The sequence below is a fragment of the Cricetulus griseus genome, chromosome 2 (assembly GCF_003668045.3).
Source record: "Cricetulus griseus strain 17A/GY chromosome 2, alternate assembly CriGri-PICRH-1.0, whole genome shotgun sequence".
Classification (NCBI taxonomy): Eukaryota; Metazoa; Chordata; class Mammalia; order Rodentia; family Cricetidae; genus Cricetulus; species Cricetulus griseus.
In genome coordinates this window covers 116,136,282-116,160,279 of record NC_048595.1, presented here as the reverse complement: position 1 = coordinate 116,160,279, position 23,998 = coordinate 116,136,282, and the positions used below count along the sequence as shown (strand labels likewise).

General features: G+C 38.4%; 1 pseudogene; it reads left to right on the top strand.

Moving 5' to 3' along the window:
- Positions 1 to 20,942: 20,942 nt before the first annotated feature.
- On the top strand, positions 20,943 to 21,546 carry LOC100764193 (annotated as a pseudogene).
- The last annotated feature ends 2,452 nt before the right edge of the window (positions 21,547 to 23,998 follow it).

The following is a 23,998-nucleotide window of genomic DNA, read 5'->3' as shown; positions in this document are numbered from 1 at the left end:
TAGCAACATTATTTGTAATACCCAGAAACTGGAAGCAACTTATGTGCCCCTCAACTGAGGAATCGATACAGAAAATGTGGTACATTAATACAATGGAGTATTACTCAGCAGAAAAGAAGAAAAAAACAATGGAATCTTGAAATTCACAGGCAAATGAATGGAACTAGAAGAAACTATTCTAAGTGAGGTAACCCAGTCACAAAAAGAAAAGCATGTTATGCACTCACTCATATATGGATTTTAGACATGGAGCAGGGGATTGCAAGCCTACAATCTACACTAACAGAGAAGTTAGGAAAGAAGGAAGACCCTAAAAGGGACATTCATAGTCCCCTGGAAAAGGGGAAAGGGACAACATCCCCTAAGCTATTGGGGACCATGGGGGAGGGGAGAGGGAGTTAGAAGAAAGTGAAGGGAAGGAGGGGAGTGGAGAGGGGGACATGAGGGAGCAAGAAGATCTAGTCAGGGGAGGGATGGAGGAGAGCAAGAAAAGAGATACCATCATAAAGGGAGCCATTATAGGTTTAAAGAGAATTCTGATACTAGGGAAATGTCCAGAGATCTACAAGGTTGACCACAACTAACAATCTAAGCAATAGTCAAAAGGTTACCTGAAAGGCCCTTCTCTGATAGAGATTGATGACTACCTTATATGCCATCCTAGTGCCTTCATCCAGTAGTTGATGGAGCAGACTCAGACACCCACAGCTAAACACTGAGCTGAACTCTGGAGTCAGTTGCAGAGAAGAAGGGAGGAGTGATAAGCAAGAGGTCAAGACCAGGATGGAGAAACCCACAGAAACACCTGACCTGAACAAGGTGTTGCTCATGGAACAAAGACTGATAGCTGTGAAACCAGCATAGGACTATTCCAGACCCCCTAAAGAAGGAGGTCAATTTGGCTGGACAATCTATGTGGCCACTGGTAGTGGATCAGTATTTACTCCTAGTACACAAATGAACTTTGTGAGCCCTCTCCACATAGAGGGATACTCTCTCAGCCTAGACACACTGGGGAGTGTAACAATAACTCTTTCTGTCAGCTGCCTGGGTTCTGCCACCACTTTAGGGCTCACAAATAACAGATAGAGTATTATATTAGTTACATTGCCACTGACCAATGAGTAGGATTTCTTATTTGCTAGCTCAGTCTTAATTATCAATCATAACCACTTATCTATATATTTTTATAAGGACTTATCTTACCAAGGACACCGACAATATGAGTCCTTTCTTCCTGGGATCACAAGGATATTCTCTCCCTTTCCAACATTTCCCAGAATCCTCCTCCTCCTCTAGTCCCTCCTAACTTGCTACCCTATTGGCCAAGAGTGCTTTATTTATCAACCAATAAGACAAATATTTACACAGAAGGACCTCCCCCATCAGCGGAAGGTCTAGGCCCTGCTCCAAATGATATGACAGACTTTGAAGATCCCCCATGGAAAGCCTCACCCCTCCTGGAGAACAGAAAGGATAGGGTGTGTCAGTGGGGATCAGGGGCGGAGGGGAGGGAGAGGTAACTGAGATTGGCATGTAAAAGAAGCTTGTTTATAATTTAAATAAAATAAATTACAAAAAAGGAATCAAGTTACCATCTAGCTATTATGTTGACAATATTTTTGTTCTTGGGCCATTTTGGTTTTTTTTTTTCTTCCCTAACTGTGACAGAGTTAGGGGAAGCTAACCTATTGTCACACAAGATCCATAAAGGACACTTTGAGACTAATTTGGGTCTGGAATTACATCGATAACTGTCTTCCTGAGCCAGTTTCTCAGTGAACTCAAAGGCATGTAACAATTTACCAATATAATATGTTACTGTAACTTTAGCTAAATGGAGAAAACTGAGAAAGAGCATTTCCTCTCAAATTAGAAAAGCCAAGGATTCCTAAATATAGTATTCAGAATTTTAGTTAGAGTAATAACACAGGTAAAAAGAAACAACAAGATTGCAAATAGGTAAGAAAAATTTTCTACATGTTTTATTTATATATGATATGTTAATATACTTTAAAAACTGTCTGGACCCTACTAGAAAACTCTTAAAACTGATATTTTCATTAAAAGTGTAATATACAAAAATTAACATATAAATTGAGTAACTTTTTTGTTTTTGGTTTTTGAGACATGTTTTCTCTGTGGCTTTGGAGGCTGTCCTGGAACAAGCTCTTGTAGACTAGGCTGGTCTCAAACTCAAAGAGATCAGGCTGCCTCTGCCTCCTGAGTGCTGGGTTTAAAGGCATGCATGATCACAACTACCCGGGTATAAATTGAGTAATTTTTGTATGTATCAATAACAAACTTACTGAAGAAGAAATATCCCATTCATGATGATTTCTCAAAATAATATACTTAAGAATAAATTAAACAAGAGAAACATTATTAGTTCAAAATGAAAACATTGTATGTATAAACTGAAGAAGACGGTAGTATTTTGAAAGACATTCTTTGATCATGGAATGGCAGAATTGATTTGTAGATCAATGTGGCCTACAGATTCAATGCAACCCCCATAAATATTTTAATGATATTCTTTAAAGAACTAGAAAGTACAATTATAACATTCACTTAGAAATAGACAAAATTATCATAAGCAGAAAGAACAATGATGAGGGAACATCATACCTATCCCAAATTACAATACAAAAGACTAGAGATACAGAGCTATAGCTACAGAAACAGCATAAGGGTAGCACAAGAACTGACATGTAAATCAAGAATATAGAGTACACGACCCAGAAATAAACCTACACAGCTCCACTAACCTATTTTTTCACAAAATGGCAAGAATATACACTGGAAAAAAGACAGTCTATTCCATTTAGGGTGTTAGGAAGACTGGACACCCACCTGAACAATAACCAGTTTAAAATATATCAAAGAGATTTGAATCAGCATAGTGGCAAACTCCTTTAACCCCAGCACTAGGGAGATAGAGGCAATGAGATCTTTGAGGTCAAGGCCAGTCTGCTATTCAGAGCAAGTTTTAGGACAGTCAGGGCTACACTAGAAACTATGTCTTGAAATATCAAAATGAAAATGAGGAGAGAAAAACAGGAAGATAGAGAACATGAAATAATAAAATTTCTAGAGAAAAAATAAGGAAATCATTTCAAGATTTGAGATAGTGAAGAATGCATTGGAAAGAATTCTAACAATACAGTAAATAATAACCTTACACAAATCCAATTCCATAAAATTAAAAAAAAATCTGTATAGCCAAAGAAACCACCAGCAGAGTAAAGAGAATAAAAACCTACAGAACAGGAGTAAGTTTTTGGCAATTTACTTTCTACAAGGAGCTATTATCTAGTATATACAAAGAATTGTAAAAGTTATGAACACCTGATTTTTGACAAAGAAGTTAAAACTATACAATGGAAAAAAGAAAGCATCTTCAACAAATGCTGCTGGCTTAACTGGATGAGCACTTGTAGAAAGTTTCAGATAGAGCCATATCTATCACCATACATAGAACTTAAGTCCAAATGGATCAAAGACCTCAGCATAAATCCAGCCACACTGAATCTCTTATAACAGAAAGTAGGAGGTACCCTTGAATGAACTGGCACAAGAGAGCACTTTCTGAACATAATGCCAAATAGCACAATCACTGAGATTGACAATTAATAAATGGGACCTCCTGAAACTGAGAAGCTTCTGTAAAGCAAATGACACAGTCAACAAGACAAAACGGCAGCCCACAGAATGGGAAAAATATCTTCACAAACCACACATCTGACAGAGGGGTGATTTCGGGGGGGGGTGGTATCCAAAGATCCCAAGATACTAGCCATGAAAACACCAAATAATCCAATTAAAAGTGGGGAACAGAATTAGAGAATTCTCAATAGAGGAGTCTAAAATGGCTGAAAGACACTTAAGAAAGTGTTCAACATCCTTATCCATCAGGGAAATGCAAATCAAAACAACTATGAGATACCATCTTACTCTTGTCAGAATGGATAAAATCGAAAACACCAATGACATTTTATGCTGGAGAGGATGTGGAGAAAGGGGAACACTCCTCCACTGCTGGTGGGAATGCCAACTGGTACAGCCACTTTGGAAATCAATATGGAGGTTCCTCAGGAAAATGGAAATCAGTCTACCACAAGATCCAGCAATTCTACTCTTAGGTATATACACAAAAGATGCACATTCTTATAACAAGGATATCTGTTCAACCATGTTCATAGCAGCATTATTTGTAATAGCTAGAACCTGGAAGCAACCTAGATGCTCCTCAACCAAAGAATGGATAAAGAAAATGTGGCACATTTATACAATGGATTACTACTTAGTGGGGGAAAAAACAATGGAATCTTGAAATTCTCGAGCAAATGGAGGGGTCTAGAAGAAACTATTCTGAGAGAGGTAACCCAGTCACAAAAATAAAAACATGGTGTGTACTGGCTCATATAAGGATATTAGACACAGAGCAAAAGGATTACCTGAGTACAACTCATACCTCCAGAGAAGCTAGGAAACAAGGAGGAATGTAAGAGAGATATACGTGTTCCCATGGTGAAGGGGAAAGGAACAAGAGCTCCTGAACAAATTGGTAACATAGGGGGAGGGGGAAGGCATACAGGAGAAAGAATATGGGGAAAAGAAGAAAGGGGAGGAGAACATGAGGGATCAGGAAGATTAAGTTGGGAAATGAATAGAGGAAAGCAAGAAAAGAGGTATCTCAATAGAAGGAACCATTATAGGTTTAAAGAGAAATCTGGTACTAGGTAATTGTACAAAGATCCACAAGGATGACCCCAACTAAGATTCTAAGCAATAGTGGAGAGGCTACCTCAAATGCTCTTCCCCTATAATGAGAATGATGACTACCTTAAGTGCCATCCTAGAGCCTTCATCCAGTAGCTGATGGAAGCAGAAGCAGAGATCCAGAGCTAAGCACTAAGCTGAACTCCTGGAATCTAGCTGTATAGAGGGAGGAGTGATCAACCAAGGGTCCAAGACCATCCTGGGAAAACCCACAGAAACAGCCAACCTGAGCAAGTGGGAACTCATGGACACCAGTCTGACAGCTGAGGAATCAACATAGGACCAAACCAGGCCCCTGAAAGTGGGTGTCAGCTAGGAACACTTGGGAAGTCTCTGGGGCCTCTGGCAGTGGAACCAGGATGTATCCCTAGTGCTTGAATGGACTTTGGAAGCCCATTCCCCATGGAGGGATATTCTATTAGCCTAGATACACAGGGGAGGGCCAAGGCCCTGCCCCTAATGACTTGACAGATTTTGGTGATCCCTCATGGAAGACCTCACACTTCCTGGGGAGTGGATGGGGGAATGGATGGGGGGTTGGTGGGGGGAATTCGAGGATCAGAGGGAGAGGGAACTGGGATTGCTATGTAAAATATTATTGTTTCTAATTTAAATAAAATTTAATAAAAGAAATTTAAAGACCCTCTCCTCTGAAAGACAAGAAATGTAGAAATTTTAAACTCAGTATCTTGGCCAATGGGCTTAATAGTTAGTTCTAAAACAAAAGCATAAATGGCAAACAAACATTCTAGAAAGTGTTTGGTATTCTTAGCTATTAGGGAAATGCAAGTTAAAACTACTTTAAAATTACATCCCAATGAAGTTGGGATAGTCAACACCAGTAAAACAAAGGAAAGTGCTTATCAGGATGTGTTGGAGGAGGAACCCTTTTTACTACTGGCTGTAGTGTTAACTGGGGCATCCTCTGTGAAAATCAGTATGTAGCTTCTGAAAAAAGACTGAAAATATAACTACCATGTGACCCAGATATATCAATCATGGCATTTTCAGGAAAATGGATGAAACTTGAAATTATATTAAGTATTCAAGATTCAGTAAGACAAATTCCACGTTTTATTTTTTTGTGGATTTTGTTTTCATACACACACACACACACACACACACACACACACACACACACACACCTGAGAGATATATAGACACACACACACACACATACACCGAGAGAAAGGGGGTGATGAAACTAGAAATGGGATCATAAAAGAAAAGGGGGGGTGGGTCTAAAGTGTGACATAAGACCAAAAAGAAGGCTACAGATTCAGCAGGATACCAAAAGTGAATTGTGTATGCCAACCTAGCCACAAAACCTTTGATGTATAAAGTTTCCATGCTTGTGGGAGTTACAAACCAATGGATGATTTGACTCAAGGTACACTCCATGCGATTGAACCTATACCCGACACTGCTTGGGTGACCAAGAACCAGAGATTAGAGAGCTCAGAGACCTAGAGTATAATCAAATACTACTGGTAAAAAAAAGTAACAATAAAATGAGTCTAATAATATTCTTCTATAATCACTGATAAGCATAGATCATTGACTTATTTAGTCATCATCAGAGAAGCTTCATCCTGTAGCAGACAGGAACAGAGACCCATAGCCAGACATTATGAAGTAAGAGAGAGAGAGAGACCTTGGAACACAAAGCTCTAAATGGGATGGCTCCATTAATTTCCTCCCCTAGGATTAGAGGGTGTTAAACATATGAGTAAAAAGTGATAGAATATACCAGGAGAACAAGTCCGTCTTAATCAACCAAGTAAAGCTCAAATGAACTCACAGAGACTGAAGCAGCAAGCACAGGGCTTGCATGAGTCTGCATCAGGTCATCTGTGTATATTAATGTATATACAGCCTTTAGTTTAGTATTTGGATGAGACTCCTGAGTGTGTTAATGAATAGGTTTCTGATTCTAATGTCTTCTCTTGGGCTTTTCTTTTTTCTGTTGGTTTGCCTTGTCCATCATTGATGTGATGTTTTTGTGTTATATTTTTAATTTTTGATTTGCTATATTTTGTTGTTATCTCATAGAAGTCTGTTGTTTTCTAATGAGAGCAATAAAGGGAGTAGTTCATCATGGGAGGAGAGGTCTGGAACTACTGGGAGGAGTAAGAGGAGGGGGAACTCTAATGATATATTTATTATATGAGAAAGGAATACATTTTCAATAAAAAGGGGAAATGTCTATCTTAATACTTAGCATAGTTTTTCATTCATTTACATTCCACATGTATCAGCGCTTTGTTATTTAATTTTGAGATTTTAAAAATTTGACGAATGGATCAATGACAAGGCTCAGTGTGTAAAGGCATTTGCCACTAATCTAGACTACCTGAGTTCAATACCCATTTTCTACATGGTGAAAATAGAGAACCAACTCTAACTGCCACTTACATACTTGACACTTGAAACAACCCTCATGTGTACTGAAACAAAATAAGGAAAATGAAAGAATGTAAAGATAAAGTTACATTTATATTCTTCTTACATCCCATTGGTCTGATGCCTTTCTCTACTGCTTGTCCTTTCATTCCAGGCTTTTATTTCATCTTACCTCATCCTGTGTTGCTGAGAGCAACAATGCATGAAAAGTTTGAAGCTGAAGAGAAGACTGCTAATCTGATTTAAGTTTACACAATCTGGTGATAACACAGTTTAAAAGAGTTAATTTCTTCATCAACATTTTTCATCAATATTTTTCCTCTTTTTTCAGACTTTCTATATGCTTTTAAATAAATAAAATGTCCTGGTGATATACTATTGCAATTTACTTAGACTTCTACTCTCTTTTTTTTGTTTTGTTTTGTTTTTTTGAGACAGGGTTTCTCTGTGTAGCTTTGGAGCCTATCCTGGCACTTGCTCTGAAGACCAGGCTGGCCTCTAACTCACAGAGATCTTCCTGCCTTTGCCTCCGTGTGCTGGGATTAAAGGCGTGTGCCATCAACGCCCTGCTGACTTCTACTTCTTTTTACAAATAAACATGCAAAGCCCAGATATTTATATAATTTTCCATGCAATTTAACATTGGTTGTTTTTCCTGGTTGGTAGTCCATGAATTTTCTTCTTTGTATCATTTCTGTTTAATGGGAAGAATTGCTATTGCCACCAAAAGAGAAGGCAATCAACAGCCTTCTTCATTTCTATTTTCAATGATTTTTTTTGTGAGAAAGGAATTAAATTCTCCTGGGATGATAATTCTGTATAAAATGTGAGTGATCTTACAGGCCAGGGAAAATAAGAGCTTTCTTGGGGAGAAAGTGAAGGAAATTAACAGGAGAGATTCAAAGGGAGCTGAGATTCTTGCCAAGAAAAAAAAAAAGAAGCAATTACCTCCTGAAGAAGATACCAAGGCTCATATCTGCAGAACTGGTTGCAAAATACATAGCTTTTACTTGTGGGTTTATTTAGCGCATTGCTTATGTCAGAATTTAATGTAGCAAGACTTTAGATAGGAATTCTTTACACTGCACATTGCATAGCTTTGACATGCTACTTGTGTTTGAAAAGTGCAAGTAAAGCTTTTGTTAGGGAGTGAAGGGCTGTCAAACCATGCTCTACGAATCTGCGATGTGTAGGCTTCACTTCTGCAGCTTTTACATCCCTGTTAAGAAATGGAGCATGGCAAAAACCCACTTAGTTTTCAGGAAAACACCAGCCTTCCTTCTGCTGCCGTTTTCTGTAGGAGAAACTGTGGCCAGCCTACTCAAGCAGCAGTCGCCCTGCCCCTGGTGCGGTGCCCAGGCCAGCAGAGTCAGCCACCTGAGCCACTAGGACATTGGGAGGGGGTATAAAGGCAGGTCTAACTCCCTTAATAAATGAGTCTGCCCCATGCTCTGCTACTCACTGATTCCCAGTGTCTGTGTCCTTGGTGTAGCATCTTCTCACTCCCCCAAGGGATGATTGAGCAGGGTAATGAGCAACAGTTTCCCGTGTATCATAGCATTGTATGCTTTTAAATCCTAGTACATTTTAATATAAAGCAGTAATTTATTTGCCTGTCCTTAGTTCAGTGACATAGTGATAGTTTCCTCTGTGTAAATAAATGTCTAATGTGGTATTTAGACAACATGGAGACAAAAATATAATGTGACAGTTTCCCATAATTGAAAACCTTAAAATTAACATTTGAACTAGAATAAATTTCATGAAGATTGTTAGGTTTTATGGGAGAAGGCAATGGGGTTTCGTCATGTTATCAATGGACAGATAATGTTAAAACAAGAAAGACATTCATTAAAAGAGAAAATGCCTTTGGCTATATAGGCAAGCCCAAATAAGAGTGCAGAGGGAGAACATAGGGCAAACAGATAAGACATTTTTCCACATTTATGCCATGGTATTGGCATTACCTCATATAACTTTCATTTCTTCATCTGAAAAATGCTGAAAGCTATGCCTGACGTATGTACTGCTCATTATTGCCTAGAAAAGCACATAGATGGAGATTTTGTGAGCTTATCTTTATGACTGAAAGATGATGCATCAGTGCTTACTTGATCCACACAGAGGCAGGAAAAATGATCCAGATGTGTGTTTTTTGTTGTTTTGTTTTGAAATGGACTTCAGAAAGTCTATGACTCACCCAGTGTCACACTTCAATATATTTCTTTCCTTCTAGCATACTCTCTATAGCTTTTATTTTAAAAATCACATTTAAGGATAGGGAAAGGGTTTTTTGGTTAATTAATTAGTTGCTAAGCTTCTTGATTGGTAGTTATATATAGGTTAATTGGTACATTATTAGGTTAGACAGCATTTTGGTTGCCATGTGGAAAACAAAATTCAATCAATTTAGGAGAAAAATTTAAAAGGCATGTATGTGTATTCATCCATCTGCAGTAGTTAGCCTAGAAATGGTTTCAGTGACTTCTACCTCTCAATAGCCAGACCTTTTTTTTTTTTTTTTTTTGGTTTTTCAAGACAGGGTTTCTCTGTGTAGCTTTGGAGCATATCCTGGAACTCGCTCTGAAGACGAGGCTGGCCTCAAACTCACAGAGATCCACCTGCCTCTGCCTCCCAAGTGCTGGGATTAAAGGCATGCACCACCATAGCCCAGTAATAGCCAGACTTTTATATTGTTCCCTTCCATATTATATCATGGTTGGTTTTCATGACCAACAAATTATAGTAAAATGATGGCATTAACATCTGGAGATAAATTATAAGGGACTCTGTAGCTCTCACTTCCTCTCTCAGATTCCACAATAGTGGGAGAGATCTTTCTGATGTGCCATGAAGGCCCTCAAGCAACATATTTTAGAGTCTATGTCATGCGATCTGAGCCTTCCACATAATTTAATGTGGATCTGGGGCTTCTGGGTGAAAAAATCATCTGTCCCTATCTCATTACTCTGCTACTGTTCTCCTCAAGTGACATCTTGTCTTCATTAAGGGAGATCCCAGGAGATAATTCCATTTAATCTACTACTACATTCCTGACTCTCAAATCAAATGCAAAACAACACCCATTTTTCTATTTTAAAAATGCAGTATTTAGGAATAATTTATCACATAGTTATGTGTACCCAATAAAACAAATGAGAACTCTCAAGGTAGAATTTGCTGAAGTATATACCTATTCAAATATTTGAGGGTGTGGTCAGAGCCAAATATTGCCTCATTTCATGATTCTGAATTTATTCTAGTCTCTTCTATTAGAATTCTTCATGTGATAGAAACAAAGATCCCTAGGAAATTCTGGCACACAATATACAATTTTAATGTTATATGAGAACAAAATATATTCAATGCTATATTGATACATGAAGTAGTTTTGAAATACATGTGTTTTTATTTTTTGTGGCAACCTGGAGCCTCATGTATGCTAATCATGCTTTTTTTTATGAACTATTCCAGGCCCTACCACTTTTCCTAAAGTAAATATATTTTTAAGACTAGGTTGGAGTCGTCCTCTTGGCCTTATTAGATGTTTCAAATATATCTAATATAAAGATGTGTACTAACCTCATTCAATTCAGAACTTATGAGGTACAGTGAGGCATCTCAAGAAATGCATACAATATAATCATATCAGTGTTAATTATCAAGTATACTATTTCAAAAAGTTGCCATTTCACTATGCTGTGACTACTAAAATACTTTCTTCTCTTGTGTAAATATACCACATTTTCTTTTTCCACTCTTTCATTAGTGGACAATGAGATAGATACTATACTTTTGCCATTGCAAATAGTGTTGAAATAAACACTGATATTTCCCAATTAAAGATTTAATTTCTTTTGGATGTGTACAAGGTACTAGAATTACTGGATGATAAGAGTACTATTTCTAGGTTTTGGACCGGACCTATACTGTTTTCTCTAATAGGTGCATGTAGTTATATTCCTTCTGTCAGTATGAGGGTATATGCATCTATATTCCTGCCAATGGTGTGTGGTAGTTGATCTGGATCTTTAGAATCATTGGTTTATTTTTGTCCTTTAGGTAATAAATATGCAGGTGTGGCATACTAACATCCCACTTAGGTTTTGAGGTGACTTTCACTGTAATACTCAACATTTTCTGAGATACTTCCTTGGGGTTTGTGTTTACTGTGCATGTTTGAGAAATGTCTAATCAGATCATTGACTCATTTCCTAGTCAGATTATTAATTTTAATGCTATTTGTTGTTGAGTCATTTGAATGTCTGGTATAGACTAATTATAAACCCTTGTCAAATATACAATGTTTAAATATGTTCTTCTATTTTGTGGTCTGTTCACTCTTCAACATGTGTGTACATAATCTTGCTATCTATATCATCTTTCACATATGTGTATTATTCATTTGATATGGAATAATAAATGTATTTTTATTTTGTTACCAATGCTTTTGGAATTGTATCACCTAAATTTGGCTTAGATCGATACCCTGAAATATTTCTTTAACTGTTTCACTACTTGAAATTTTATATTTTGTTTTCTCTTATTTGAGTTGAGTTTTTTTTATTTTATTATAATATTAGTATTTTCTTTTTTTAATTTGAATTACAGACAATATTGAATTACATGAAAACCCCAGTTTCCTTCTCCCTCCCTTCCTCCCCTAACACTCAACCAACTAAAACCCTACCTATCACATATCCATTCTTCTAATCTACACCTGACTCAAACTTTCTGCTCCCTCATGAACTCTGCATCCTTCCTTTTCTTCCCTTCTCATTCTCGTAGCTCCCTTCCCCCTCTTCCCATGTTCTCAATTTGCTCAGGGGGTGGTGACCCTTTCCCCTTCTCCAGGGGACAAAGTTTGTATCTTTTAGGGTCCTCCTTGTTTACTACATTCTCTGGCAGTGTGGATTGTAGGTTGGCAATCCCTTAATCTATGTCTAAAACCCACATATGAGTGAGTACATATCATGTTTGTCTTTTTGTGATTGGGTTACCTCACTCAGAATGGTTTCTTCGAGTTCCATCTATTTTCTTGCAAATTTCAAGATTCCATTGTTTTTACTGCTGAGTAGTACTCCATTGTGTAAATGTACCACATTTTCTCTACCCAATCTTCGGTTGAGGGGCATCTAGGCTGCTTCCAGTTTCTGGCTATTACAAATAGTGTTGTTATGAACATCGTTGAACAGATGTTTTTGTTGTATGAATGTGCTTCTTTTGGGTATATGCCTATGAGTGGAATTGCTGGATCTTGTGGTAGACTGATTTCGATTTTCTTGAGGAGTCTCCATACTGATTTCCAAAGAGGCTGTACAAGTTGGCACTCCCACCAGCAGTGGAGACATGGTCCCCTTTCTCCACATCCTCTCCAGCATAAACTGTCATTGGTATTTTTAATTTTAGCCATTTTGACAGGAGTAAGATGGTATCGAAGAGTTGTTTTGATTTGCATTTCCCTGATGGCTAAGTATGTTGAACACTTTCTTATGTGTCTTTCAGACATTTTAGATTCCTCTATTGAGAATTGTCTATTTAGTTCTGTACCCCCTTTTTTAAATTGGATTGCTTGGTGTTTTGGAGACTAGCTTCTTGAGTGCTTTGTATATTTTGGAGATTAGCCCTGTCAGATGTGGGGTTGGTGAATATCTTTTCCCAGTCTGTGGGCTGCCATTTTGTCTTGGTGACTGTGTCCTTTGCCTTACAAAAGCTTCTCAGTTTCAGGAGGTCCCATTCATCAATTGTTGACCTCAGTGTCTGTGCTATTGGTGTAATGTTCAAGAAGTGGTCTCCTGTACCGATTAATTCAAGGGTATTTCCCATTTTATCTTCTAATAGGTTCAGTGTGGCTGGGTTTATGTTGAGGTCTTTGATTCATTTTGACTTAAGTTTTGTGCAGGGTGAAAGGCTTGGGTCTATCTGTAGTCTTCTACATGTTTGCATCCAGTTATGCCAGCACCGTTTGTTGAAGATATTCTCTTTGTTCCAGCGTATATACTTGGATTTTTTGTCAAAAATTAGGTGTTTGTAGGTGTGTGGATTAATATCAGGGTTTTCAACTCTATTCCATTGGTACACCTGTTTATTTTTGTGCCAATACCAAGCTGTTTTCAGGACTATAGCTCTGTAATAGAGCTTGAAGTCAGGGATGGTGATGCCTCCAGATTGTACAGGGTTGTTTTGGCTATCCTGGGTCTTTTGCTTTTGCATATAAAGTTGAGAATTGTTCTTTCAAGGCCAGTGAAAAAATGTGTTGGGATTTTGATCAGGATTGCATTGAATCTGTAGATTGCTTTTGGCAAGATTGCCATTTTTAATATGTTGATCCTGCCTATCCAAGAGCATGGGAGATATTTCCATTTTCTGATATCTTCCTTAATTTCTTTCTTTAGAGACTCAAAATTCTTACAGTACAGGTCTTTCACTTTTTTGATTAGTGTTACCCCAAGGTATTTTATGTTGTTTGTGGCAATTGTAAAGGGTGATGTTTCTCTGATTTCTTTCTCCACCAATGTGTCATCCATATATAGTAAGGCTACTGATTTTTTTGAGTTAATCTTGTGTCCTGCCACTTTGATGAAGGTATTTATCAGCTGTAGGAGTTCCCTGGTAGAGTTTTTCCAGTCACTTATGTAAACTATCATATCATCTGCAAATAGTGAGAGTTTGACTTCTTCCTTTCTGATTTGTATTTCCTTGATCTCCTTTTGTTGTCTTATTGCTCTAGCTATACTTCAAGGACAATATTGAAGAGGTATGGAGAGAGTGGACAGCCTTGTCTTGTCTCTGATCTTTAGAGGAATTGCATTGAGTTTCTCTCCATTTAATTTGATGTTGGCTGTCGGATTGCTGTGTATTGCTTTTATTATGTTGAAGTATGATTCTGCTATCTGTGATTTTTCCAAGACCTTTATCATGAATGGGTATTAGATTTTGTCAAAGGTTTTTCGGCATCTAGTGAGAATATCATGTGGATTTTTTCCTCAGTCTGTTTATATGGTGGATTACGTTGATGGATTTTCATATGTTGAACCATCCTTGTATCCCTGGGACGAAGCCTACTTGATTGTGATGGATAATTTCTCTGATGTGTTCTTGGAATCAATTTGCCAGTAATTTATTGAGAATTGTTGCGTCAGTGTTCATGAGGGATATTTGTCTGTAGTTCTCTTTCTTATTTGTGTCTTTGTGTGACTTGGGTATCAAGGTTATTGAGGCCTCATAAAAAGAGTTTGGCAATGACCCTTCTGCTTCTCTTGTGTGGAATACTTTGAGGAGAATTAGTAGTAGTTGTACTTTGAATTTCTGGTAGAATTCTGTTCTGAAGCCATCTGGCCCTGGGCTTTTTTTGGTTGGGAGACTTTTGATGATTGTTTAATATAGTGTGAGATAGGCATCTGATTTCATCAATTTCCATATGGAGATCTAGTTTCCCAAGCATCATTGATTTGAAGGAGAGATGATGGGTGATGTCCTTCTGTATATATGTTTCTCTTGTTGGTTGATGAATAAAACAGTGTTGCCAATAGAAGCAGGAATATAGGCAGGGCTAGGAGACAAGGAGAATGCTGGAGAGAGAGGCAGAGGGATCGTGAGGAGACAGCATGTAGCTGCCAAAGGAGTAACAGGTCTGGGCATTATCTGGTAAGCCAAGACCACGTGGAAATACATATATTTATAGAAATGGGCTAATAAGACAGAGCTAGCCAATAAGAAGCCCTATCCATTGGCCAACTGTTTTATAATTAAGATAGTGTCTTTGTGTTTATTTTGGGGCTAATTGGCAGGTGGAACAGAAACCCCCATTTACAGTGAGACCTTACTTCAGCTCTTTCTCTTGCATTCCTCTATAGACAATTAGATGGATGTAATACAAGATTTAGTTTTGGTTTTATGATCTTTCATTGATCTATGTGTGTTTTGTGTTAGCATAATGCTGTTTTTGGTTATTGTAGAAATTAGTATGCTTTGGTATTTACATTGGAATATACAATGGAAAAATAATTGTAAGTATAATATCTGAGAAAATTCCAATATATTCACTATTTGCTGTGACCTTGAGAAATAAGGCCCACTTTTCAGAAATTACTATAGTAGAGTCATTTCTACAAAATAATCATCTGAATCTTGGTTGGTTGGGAATTAAATAAATGAAACACATTACAGAGTGATTCTAATGTGCACAGAATTTCTTTCTGACAAGGAAGTTTACACAGACTTGGCTATGCATTTGCAGAAATACTTCTACTTTAGTTTTAGAATACATAGACTTCTTCATGGAATCCTGTGGCATTTCCTTGCTCAGTGTTGTGTGCTTTGTAGGGAGAGATGAATTACTTTCAATAGCAACAGAGTGGCATCATCTTGTATGTGAGACCTGTGACTGTATTTATTTCTATTAACATAGCTACACTGCAGTTCTTAGATTTCAGGTCTGCAGTAGTTTTCTAGAATCATGGTAAACTAGGCAGTATTCATTGGGACTAAATTGGTTCTAAGTGGTTTGAGTTAAACAGAGTTTATCAAAGCAAAAGAACTAAAGATTGTAGTGCTTTTTGTTATGTTGTTTTGCTTACTTGTTTTTAAGTGTAATTTACATTCAAACATTTTTGATGAATTCCAAAAATGGCTTATCTTTTTAAGAGACCCCACATTTTTTGGTGCCTGTTCATACAAAAGGTAAGCTCTGACACAGAAATTCTTGCTCAGCTTTGGAATATTTCTTGTGAAGGATACCCATGTGTGCTTTTAAAAAACAGCCACATAGCAGCCAAATATTAAGGCAGAATTGTAGTATTAAGAAAGTGTGTAACTTTCAGATGAAGGAGCAACAAATTAAACTCTCAGTTACCCTTCTTCCTTGCTCTGTACCTGCCTGGTCATAAAATTTCTATTCCTACATGTGAGGGTGACTGTGCTGGTCAATGCTTGAAATCAAAGAGATTTTAAGGCATCAGAACAATTGGTTAACTCCTGTCTGTGACTATACACATGCATGGTTTGTCTCAATCTCACCTTGACTCAACCTAGTGTTGGTCAGTGAACCTTTTCCCACACTTGGAAAATCTGTTTACTCCATTGCACCTGGAAAGTTGACATACCCATCTTTCTGAAACTCCACTCCTGATAGTATGTGAAAACAGCTGGCTATTTCGCTGTACTTAAGTGACTGAATTGTAAACTCTGGGATACTAGGAATTGGTGTTGTTTTCCATCGTGCCACTAGTCTCCACTTTTTGGTCTCAGACGTATTTCCTGAATCTACAGCTAAATTATGAGACAAAACAGACAGTGGTTTGTTTGTTTTCTGATATAAGACACCTCTGAAGTCATGGAAAAAGTCTGCATTGGTGAACAGATAAGTGATATATGTGGGTTCTGCTCTATTGGCCAGGCAGACAAGTCCCTTTAGATAACTTAACATCTTTGATACTGAGTTTACACCTCTAAATATAGTGATAAATATTCATATGGGTGCTGCCTAGAACAGTCATATACAGCTTCAATCTTAGCTACACAGGAAACTGAAATGAGAGAGTATCAAGTTCAAACTCAGTGGTTCAAGACAAGTTTGGGTAATAGAGTGAGACCCCATGTGAAAAACTGACAACACTATAACTACAGATTGGATTCTTTTCTTTTAAGCCTTCAGTTATGCAACATAGGTGAAAAACATAGCATAGTGTGCACATGCAGTATTCATAAAATAAACTGTAGTTACATCAGTAGACACGAATGACAATCAATAGCAAAATCAAGCTATAAATAAATGGTATCCCCTACTTATTGTGAAAGCCTCATTGTCTGTTAATATTAATTTTTAAAAATCTTCCAATGTTCAGTAAAATGACTTATAGGGCAACATTTTTGTTTCTTTTGAATAACTTAAGAAAGCGAATCCCAGGAGTATGTGCTGTGTCAGTTGCCAGTGTTATAAAAGATGAAAACAGTTCAGTATGGGAAGAGTGTGATGTCTTGATCTTTGTGGAGCAAAGAATATTTTGAAAAAAATGAATCAAGTTATTAATTCATGGTGAAAGATAACTATTAACTCCATTTCTTTTTCTGTAGATATCTCTGAGGAATTGAAAGGAAAATTGCAAATGCATTTGGGAGCTGAAGACAGACAGCATTTTTTCACACAAGATGGCTTTATGAAGGCTTCTAAACTTCATGTGTTGAGAAAGGATTAATCTACTGGTGGCTTTTGTCTTGACATCAGAGTCTCCTGAACAAAAAGAGCTATTGATCAATGTTTTCCACTGACTACTGTCATCTCTATCAGGTGGACTTCTCTGGGTGACAAAGAAGCCCTTTGAGAGCTGATAAACAAGATCGTGGTAGTCTTAATATCAGAAGGTTTGTGGGCAGGGTGAGATGCTACTAGTGGAATAATTACTTAAAAGGCACATTGAAAATTTGGGGGATAAGTCTGAAAATGTTATGGCTTTGGATGAATCATGCAAGTGTAGGAACATGAATGGAACCCAGGTAAGTTACAAACTCATTGCTAAAGAAAGAACACTCATTGTAGGAAGGCATCAGACCACATAACATGCTGATACTACTTGGTATGCAGCAACCCCTGCCATCTTCCAATGGCAGAGGAGCCACTGCTGGATTTATTATATACATTAATTTGATTGCATAGTGATATATTAATTAGACCCATTAAAACAGGTCTAATTGAAGGGCGGGCTTAAAGCCACCTGATTACTGATTTACATTTCATTTATTCTCTTCCAATGTATTTTTGTAGATAAATTAGATGTAATTTCCAAGTAATAAAACTTAAGTAGTGTAAAATCTCAAGGTTGCTAGATTGAAAATGAACAGAGATACTTAACCAAATCATTGAGTACTGTGAGATATTGAAGGAGGCAGTGTATATTAGTATCAAAAGCACAGTATAAGAATTGCAATACCAGCTCCCTCAGTCCGGGAACACCTCACTCTTCCTTCCCCCTCCACTGGCCCAAACTCTCCTGAGGTGAGTGTACCCTCTGCTCCTGCCTGACTCCTGTGCAATGCCCCCATCACCTCCCAGATCTCTCCGGGCCCATGCCTGCCAGAGAGTGGACCCTCCCAGACAGGAAGAACCTCCCTGGGTCTAGAAACACCTCACTCTTCCTTTCCCCTCTGCTGTCCCAACTCCTGCTAAGTGAGGAGACTACCAGGAGAGGTTCAAGACCATTCTGGGGAAACCGACAGAAACAGCTGACCAGAGAAAGTGGAAGTTCATGGACCCCAGTCTAACAGCTGGAGAATCAGCATAGGGCCGAACCAGGTTCCCTGAATGTGGGTGTCAGTTGGGGGGTCTGGGCAGACTATGGGGCCACTGGCAGTGGAACCAGTATTTATCCCTAGTGCACAAATGGACTTTTGGAGCACATTCCCCATGGAGGAATATACTCTCAGCCTAGATACATGGGAGAGAGTATAGGACCTGTCCCAAATAATGTGACAGACTTTGATGATCCCTCATGGAAGGCCTCTATAGGAAATAGATGGGGGTTGTGATTGGGGTTGATGTGCATGAAAGGACAGGAGGGAGAGGGAACTGGGTTTGGTATGTAAAAATAAGATTGTTTTTCTTTAAACAAAAAATTTTTAAAAATGAAATAAGACACAAATAGAAAGTTGTCATTCTGTGTTTGATATAGTGATTTTATTGTGGCTCATTAATGAAGTTCACTACTTTTAATGGTTTGACCCTAATAGGTTTGAAGTAATCTGGAATATGAACAAACTTTTAGAATTCTGAACTATTAATTCATGAGGGTTAGCTAAGATGGAATGTGAAAGGAGGCCAGATGAGCAGGCTCCTGGTGATTGTTCTATGCTCTAGAAACTGATCATTCTAGGAACCTACCTTACTGTCAGCAAAGAAAATCTGTGAGGGAGTCTTTCTGGCATGCTCCTTCCTGTAGGGGACACCATAACCATGCAAAGATGCCCGGCTAGCTCATTCAGTAGAGCATGAGACTCTTAATCCCAGGGTTGTGGGTTCGTGCCCCTCATTGAACACCTTTTTCAGATGACTTTAGAGTTTAGTTAAAATAGACATAGTTAGGATGTGACATAAGCAGATTGTTGTATCTTCTTATATTTCACCTTAATGATTGTCAATTTTGGATACTTTACACTGTTAAGTTTTAATCTCTTTTAGACTAAAAGGGAAATTGTAGAGGACACCATATCCACACCTGCTAGGGGCTGGCTACAGGTGTGCCTGACCATACCTGCAAAGGTGTAGTCAGGGTGATGTAGGGAAGGTTTAAGAGTGAAGGGCATGCATGTGGAACTCCCTTCTTCCTTATCATCATCAGCTTGCTGTACTTACTCCTTCCCTGCCAGCTGGGTAGGTGCCTCTGTAAGTAAGGCATCTCCCTAATTAATACCCTTATATCTTTGCCTGAGTTTGTATTGGTAATTCCCTCCTTATGCTCCTTCATTGCTTTCTAGGTTAGTTGTGTGTGTGTGTGTGTGTGTGTGTGTGTGTGTGTGTGTGTGTGTGTGTGTGTTTGTGGGCATGTGTGCATTCATGCATGTGAGAGAACAAGAGACAGAGTTTGTGTGTGTAACCTGAGGTATCATTTAAAGCCCAATTTCTCGGCAGGCAGATCCACTCAGCCCCAGAGCACCAAGCAAATCTTAGTCTGCTGAGATCACTGGGCTACTCCCACCCTCACTAAGGGCAGAGGTGAGCTCTTTGGTCCCTGCCTTGGGCCCAACTTCCACCTGCCCACTCTGCAAACTCTGGTCCTGGGGTCTACAGGCAGATCAACTCTGCCCCTGAGGAACAAGCAAGTCAGAGCCTGATGACATCTCTGTGTTAGTCTTCCTCCCACTCAATGAAGAGCCAGTGCCTCAGACACACCTGCAACCACCTTGAGACCCATCAGAGTATCAGATCCTCTTGCACCCACTGGAAGAGAACCTTGAACCCATACATACCAGGAAAGGAAGAGTCACCACCTGCACACACTGGAAGAAGAGATGGGAAGACAACAATATAAGAGCACATCCCAAAACAGAAAAACCAATAGGACACCACCAGAGTCTAGGGACACTAAACCAGCAAGACCTGAACATCCCAACACAGATGAAGCAGAAGAGAGCAACCTTAGAAACAACTTCATGAAGATGATAGAGACCATAAGAGAGGAAATCCTTCAGCGAAATGGAAGAAAAGACAAACCAAAAGATGCAAGAAATCAAGGAAAGTCAAGGAAATACAATTAAACAGTGAAGGAAACAGTTCAGGACCTGAAAACTGAAATAGAGACAATAAAGAAAATGCAAACTGAGGGAATGCTGTAAAAGTTGAGTAAACAATCAGGAACCACAGATGCAAGCATAACCAACAGAATACAAGAGACAGAATATCAGACACTGAAGATAAACTAGAGGAAATAAGTTCATGAAGCAAAGAAAATCTTAATCCAACAAATCCTTATTACAAAATATCCAAGAAATATGGGACACTGTGAAAAGACCAAACCTAAGGATAATAGGTATAGAAGAAAGTGAAGAAACCCAACTCAAAGGTGCAGAAAACATAGTCAACAAAATCATAGAAGAAATCTTTCCCAACCTAAAGAAAGACATGCCAGTGAAAGTACAAGAAACCTATACAAGGTGGCTCCGAGATCTGAGCAGGTGCAGCAGGACAGATGGACCATTGATGAAGTGTACAGAAGGCCTGATAGCCCTGGTACACACCTAGACATTTCTCAGGGTGCCAGGGTGGGATGTACATGCTGCTTTTGGGGCTGTATAAGTACATGTTCCAGAAGGATGAATACTGTATCCTGATCCTAGGCCTGGACAATGATGGGAAGACAGCCTTCTTGGAACAATCAAAAACACGGTGTAACAAGAACTACAAGGGGATGAATCTATCCAAAATCACTACTACCGTGGGCCTAAGCATTGGCACTGTGGACATGGGGAAGGCTTGTCTCATGTTCTGGGACTTAGGTGGACAAGAAGAACTACAGTCTTTGTGGGACAAGTACTATGCAGAGGGTCATGGCGTCATCTATGTCATTGACTCCACCGATGAGGAAAGACTGTCAGAGTCCAAAGAGGCATTTGAGAAGGTGGTTTGGAGTGAAGCACTGGACAGTGTCCCCATCCTGGTGTTGGCCAACAAGCAGGATGTGGAGACTTGACTCTCCATTCCTGACATCAAGACTTCATTCAGTGACTGTACCTGCAAGATTGCCTGGCGAGACTGTCTGACCCAGGCCTGCTTTGCTCTCACAGGCAAAGAATTCAAGAGGGCATCGAATGGATGGTGAGCATGTCATGTGGAATGTTTACCAGCCACCATGGCAGAGGGACATCACATAAGCACCAACTTTGCAGTCTTGGAACTGTTCATCCCCTGGTGTTGGAAGAGTGCTCCCTGATGGCTCTTTGCCACTGATGCTAGGGCTAAGGTGGCTGTTTGTTAATTCTTTTATTTGCTTTATGTTTTATCTAAGACAAAAAAAGAAGCCTACACAACACCAAATAGATTGGACCACAAAAGAAAGTCCCTTCATCACATAATAATTAAAACACCAAGCATACAGAATAAAGAAAGAATATTAAGAGCAGCAAAGGAATAAGGCCAAGTAACATATAAAGGCAAACCTATCAGAATTACACCAGATTTCTCGATGGAAACTCTGAAAGCCAGAAGGACCTGGATAGATATTCTACCAACTCAAAGAGAACATGGATTCCAGCCCAGACTACTGTACCCAGCAAATCTTTCAATCACTAAAAATGGAGAAAACAAGATATTCCATGATTTAAACAATATGTCACCAATAATCCAGCCCTACAGAAAGTATTGGGAGGAAAACTCCAACCTAAGGAAATTAATTACACTCACAAAAACATAGGCAATAAATAATCCCAGTTTACAAAAACTCAAAAGAAAAAGCATGATAAATTCCCATTCAATACCACTGCCAACAACAAATCAAAACAAACAAGAAGAAGCACTCAATGGTCTTTAATTTCTCTCAGTATTAATGGTCTTAAATTGCCTATAAAAAGACAAAGGCTAACAGAGTGGATATGAACACAGAATCCATACTTTTGCTGTATACAAGAAACAAACCTCAACTTCAAAGACAGACATTACCTCAGGGTAAAGTGTTGGGATAAGATATTCCAATCAAATGGACCCAAGAAACGAGCTTGGGTAGCTATCCTAGGATCTAAGAAATTAGACTTCAAACTGAAATCAATCAAAAGGAATGAAGAAGGTCATTTCATATTCATCACAGGAAAAAATCCATCAGGATAAAGTCTCAATTGTGAACATTTATGCCCCCAAAACAAAGGCAACAACTTTTGTAAAACAAAGATTATTAAAACTCAAATCACAAATAAGACCACACACAGTTATAGTGGGAAACCTCAACACCCCACTCTCACCACTGGAGAGGACCACCAGACAGAAACTTAACAAAGAGACATAGGAACTAAAAGAAGTTATGACCCAATTGGGATTAACAGACATCTATAGAACATTCAATCCAAACACAAAAGAATATACCTTCTTGTCAACTTCACATGGAACCTTCTCTTAAAATCGACCACATATTTGGCAACATAGCAAACCTCCACAGACACACAAAAAATTAGAATAAATCCCTTTGTCTTATCAGACATGCTTTAAAGTTAGAATTCAAAATCAACACAAATTGCAGAAAACCTACCAACTCATGGAAATTGAGCAACACACAATTGCACCATTCCTGGGTCAAGGAAGAAATAAAGAAAGAAATTAAAGACTTCCTAGAATTCAACAAAAATGAAGACACAACATACCCAAACCTATGGGACATTTTGAAAGCAGTACTAAGAGGAAAGTTCAAAGCTCTAAGTGTTCACATGAAGAAACTAGAGAATAGTCATACCAGAGTTGACATCACAGCTGAATGCCAGGAAATAATCAAACTGAGGGCAGAAATCAATAAAGTCGAAATAAGGAAACAATTCAAAGAATCAATGTAATAAACAGTTTGTTCTTCCAGAAAATCAACAAGATAGACAAACCTTTATCCAAACTAACCAAAAGGCAGAGAGAGAATATGCAAATTAACAATATCAGAAATGAAAAGGGGGACAAAATAACGGACATTGAGGAAATCCAGGGAATCTTCAAGTCCTACAATGAAAACCAGTACTCCACTAAATTGGAAAATTTAAAGGAAATGGACAATTTTCTGGACAGATATCACTTACCAAAATTGAACCAAGAATAAATAAGCAGGTAAAACAGACCAATAACCTCTAAGGAAATAGAAGCAGTAATCAATAGTCTCCCAACCAAAAAAAAAAAAAAAAAGCCCAGGGCCAGATGGCTTACTGCAGAATTCTACCAGAAATTCAAAGAAGAGCTAATACCAATACTCCTCAAATTGTTCCACACAATAGAAGCAAAAGGGTCATTGCCAAACTCTTTTTATGAGGCTACAATTACCTTGGTACCAAAGCCAGACAAAGACACAACTAAGAAAGAGAACTACAGAGCAATATCCCTCATAAACATTGATGCAAAAATACTCAATAAATTACTGGCAAACCGAATCCAAGAACATATCAGAAAAATCATCCAACATGATCAAGTAGGCTTCATCCCTTGGATGCAGGGTTGGTTCAACATTAAAAAATCTATCAATGTAATCTACCATATGAACCAACTGTAAAAGAAAAAAAAACATATGATCATCTCACTAGATGCTGAAAAAGCCTTTGTCAAAATCCAACACCCCTTCATGATAAAGGTCCTGGAGAAATCAGG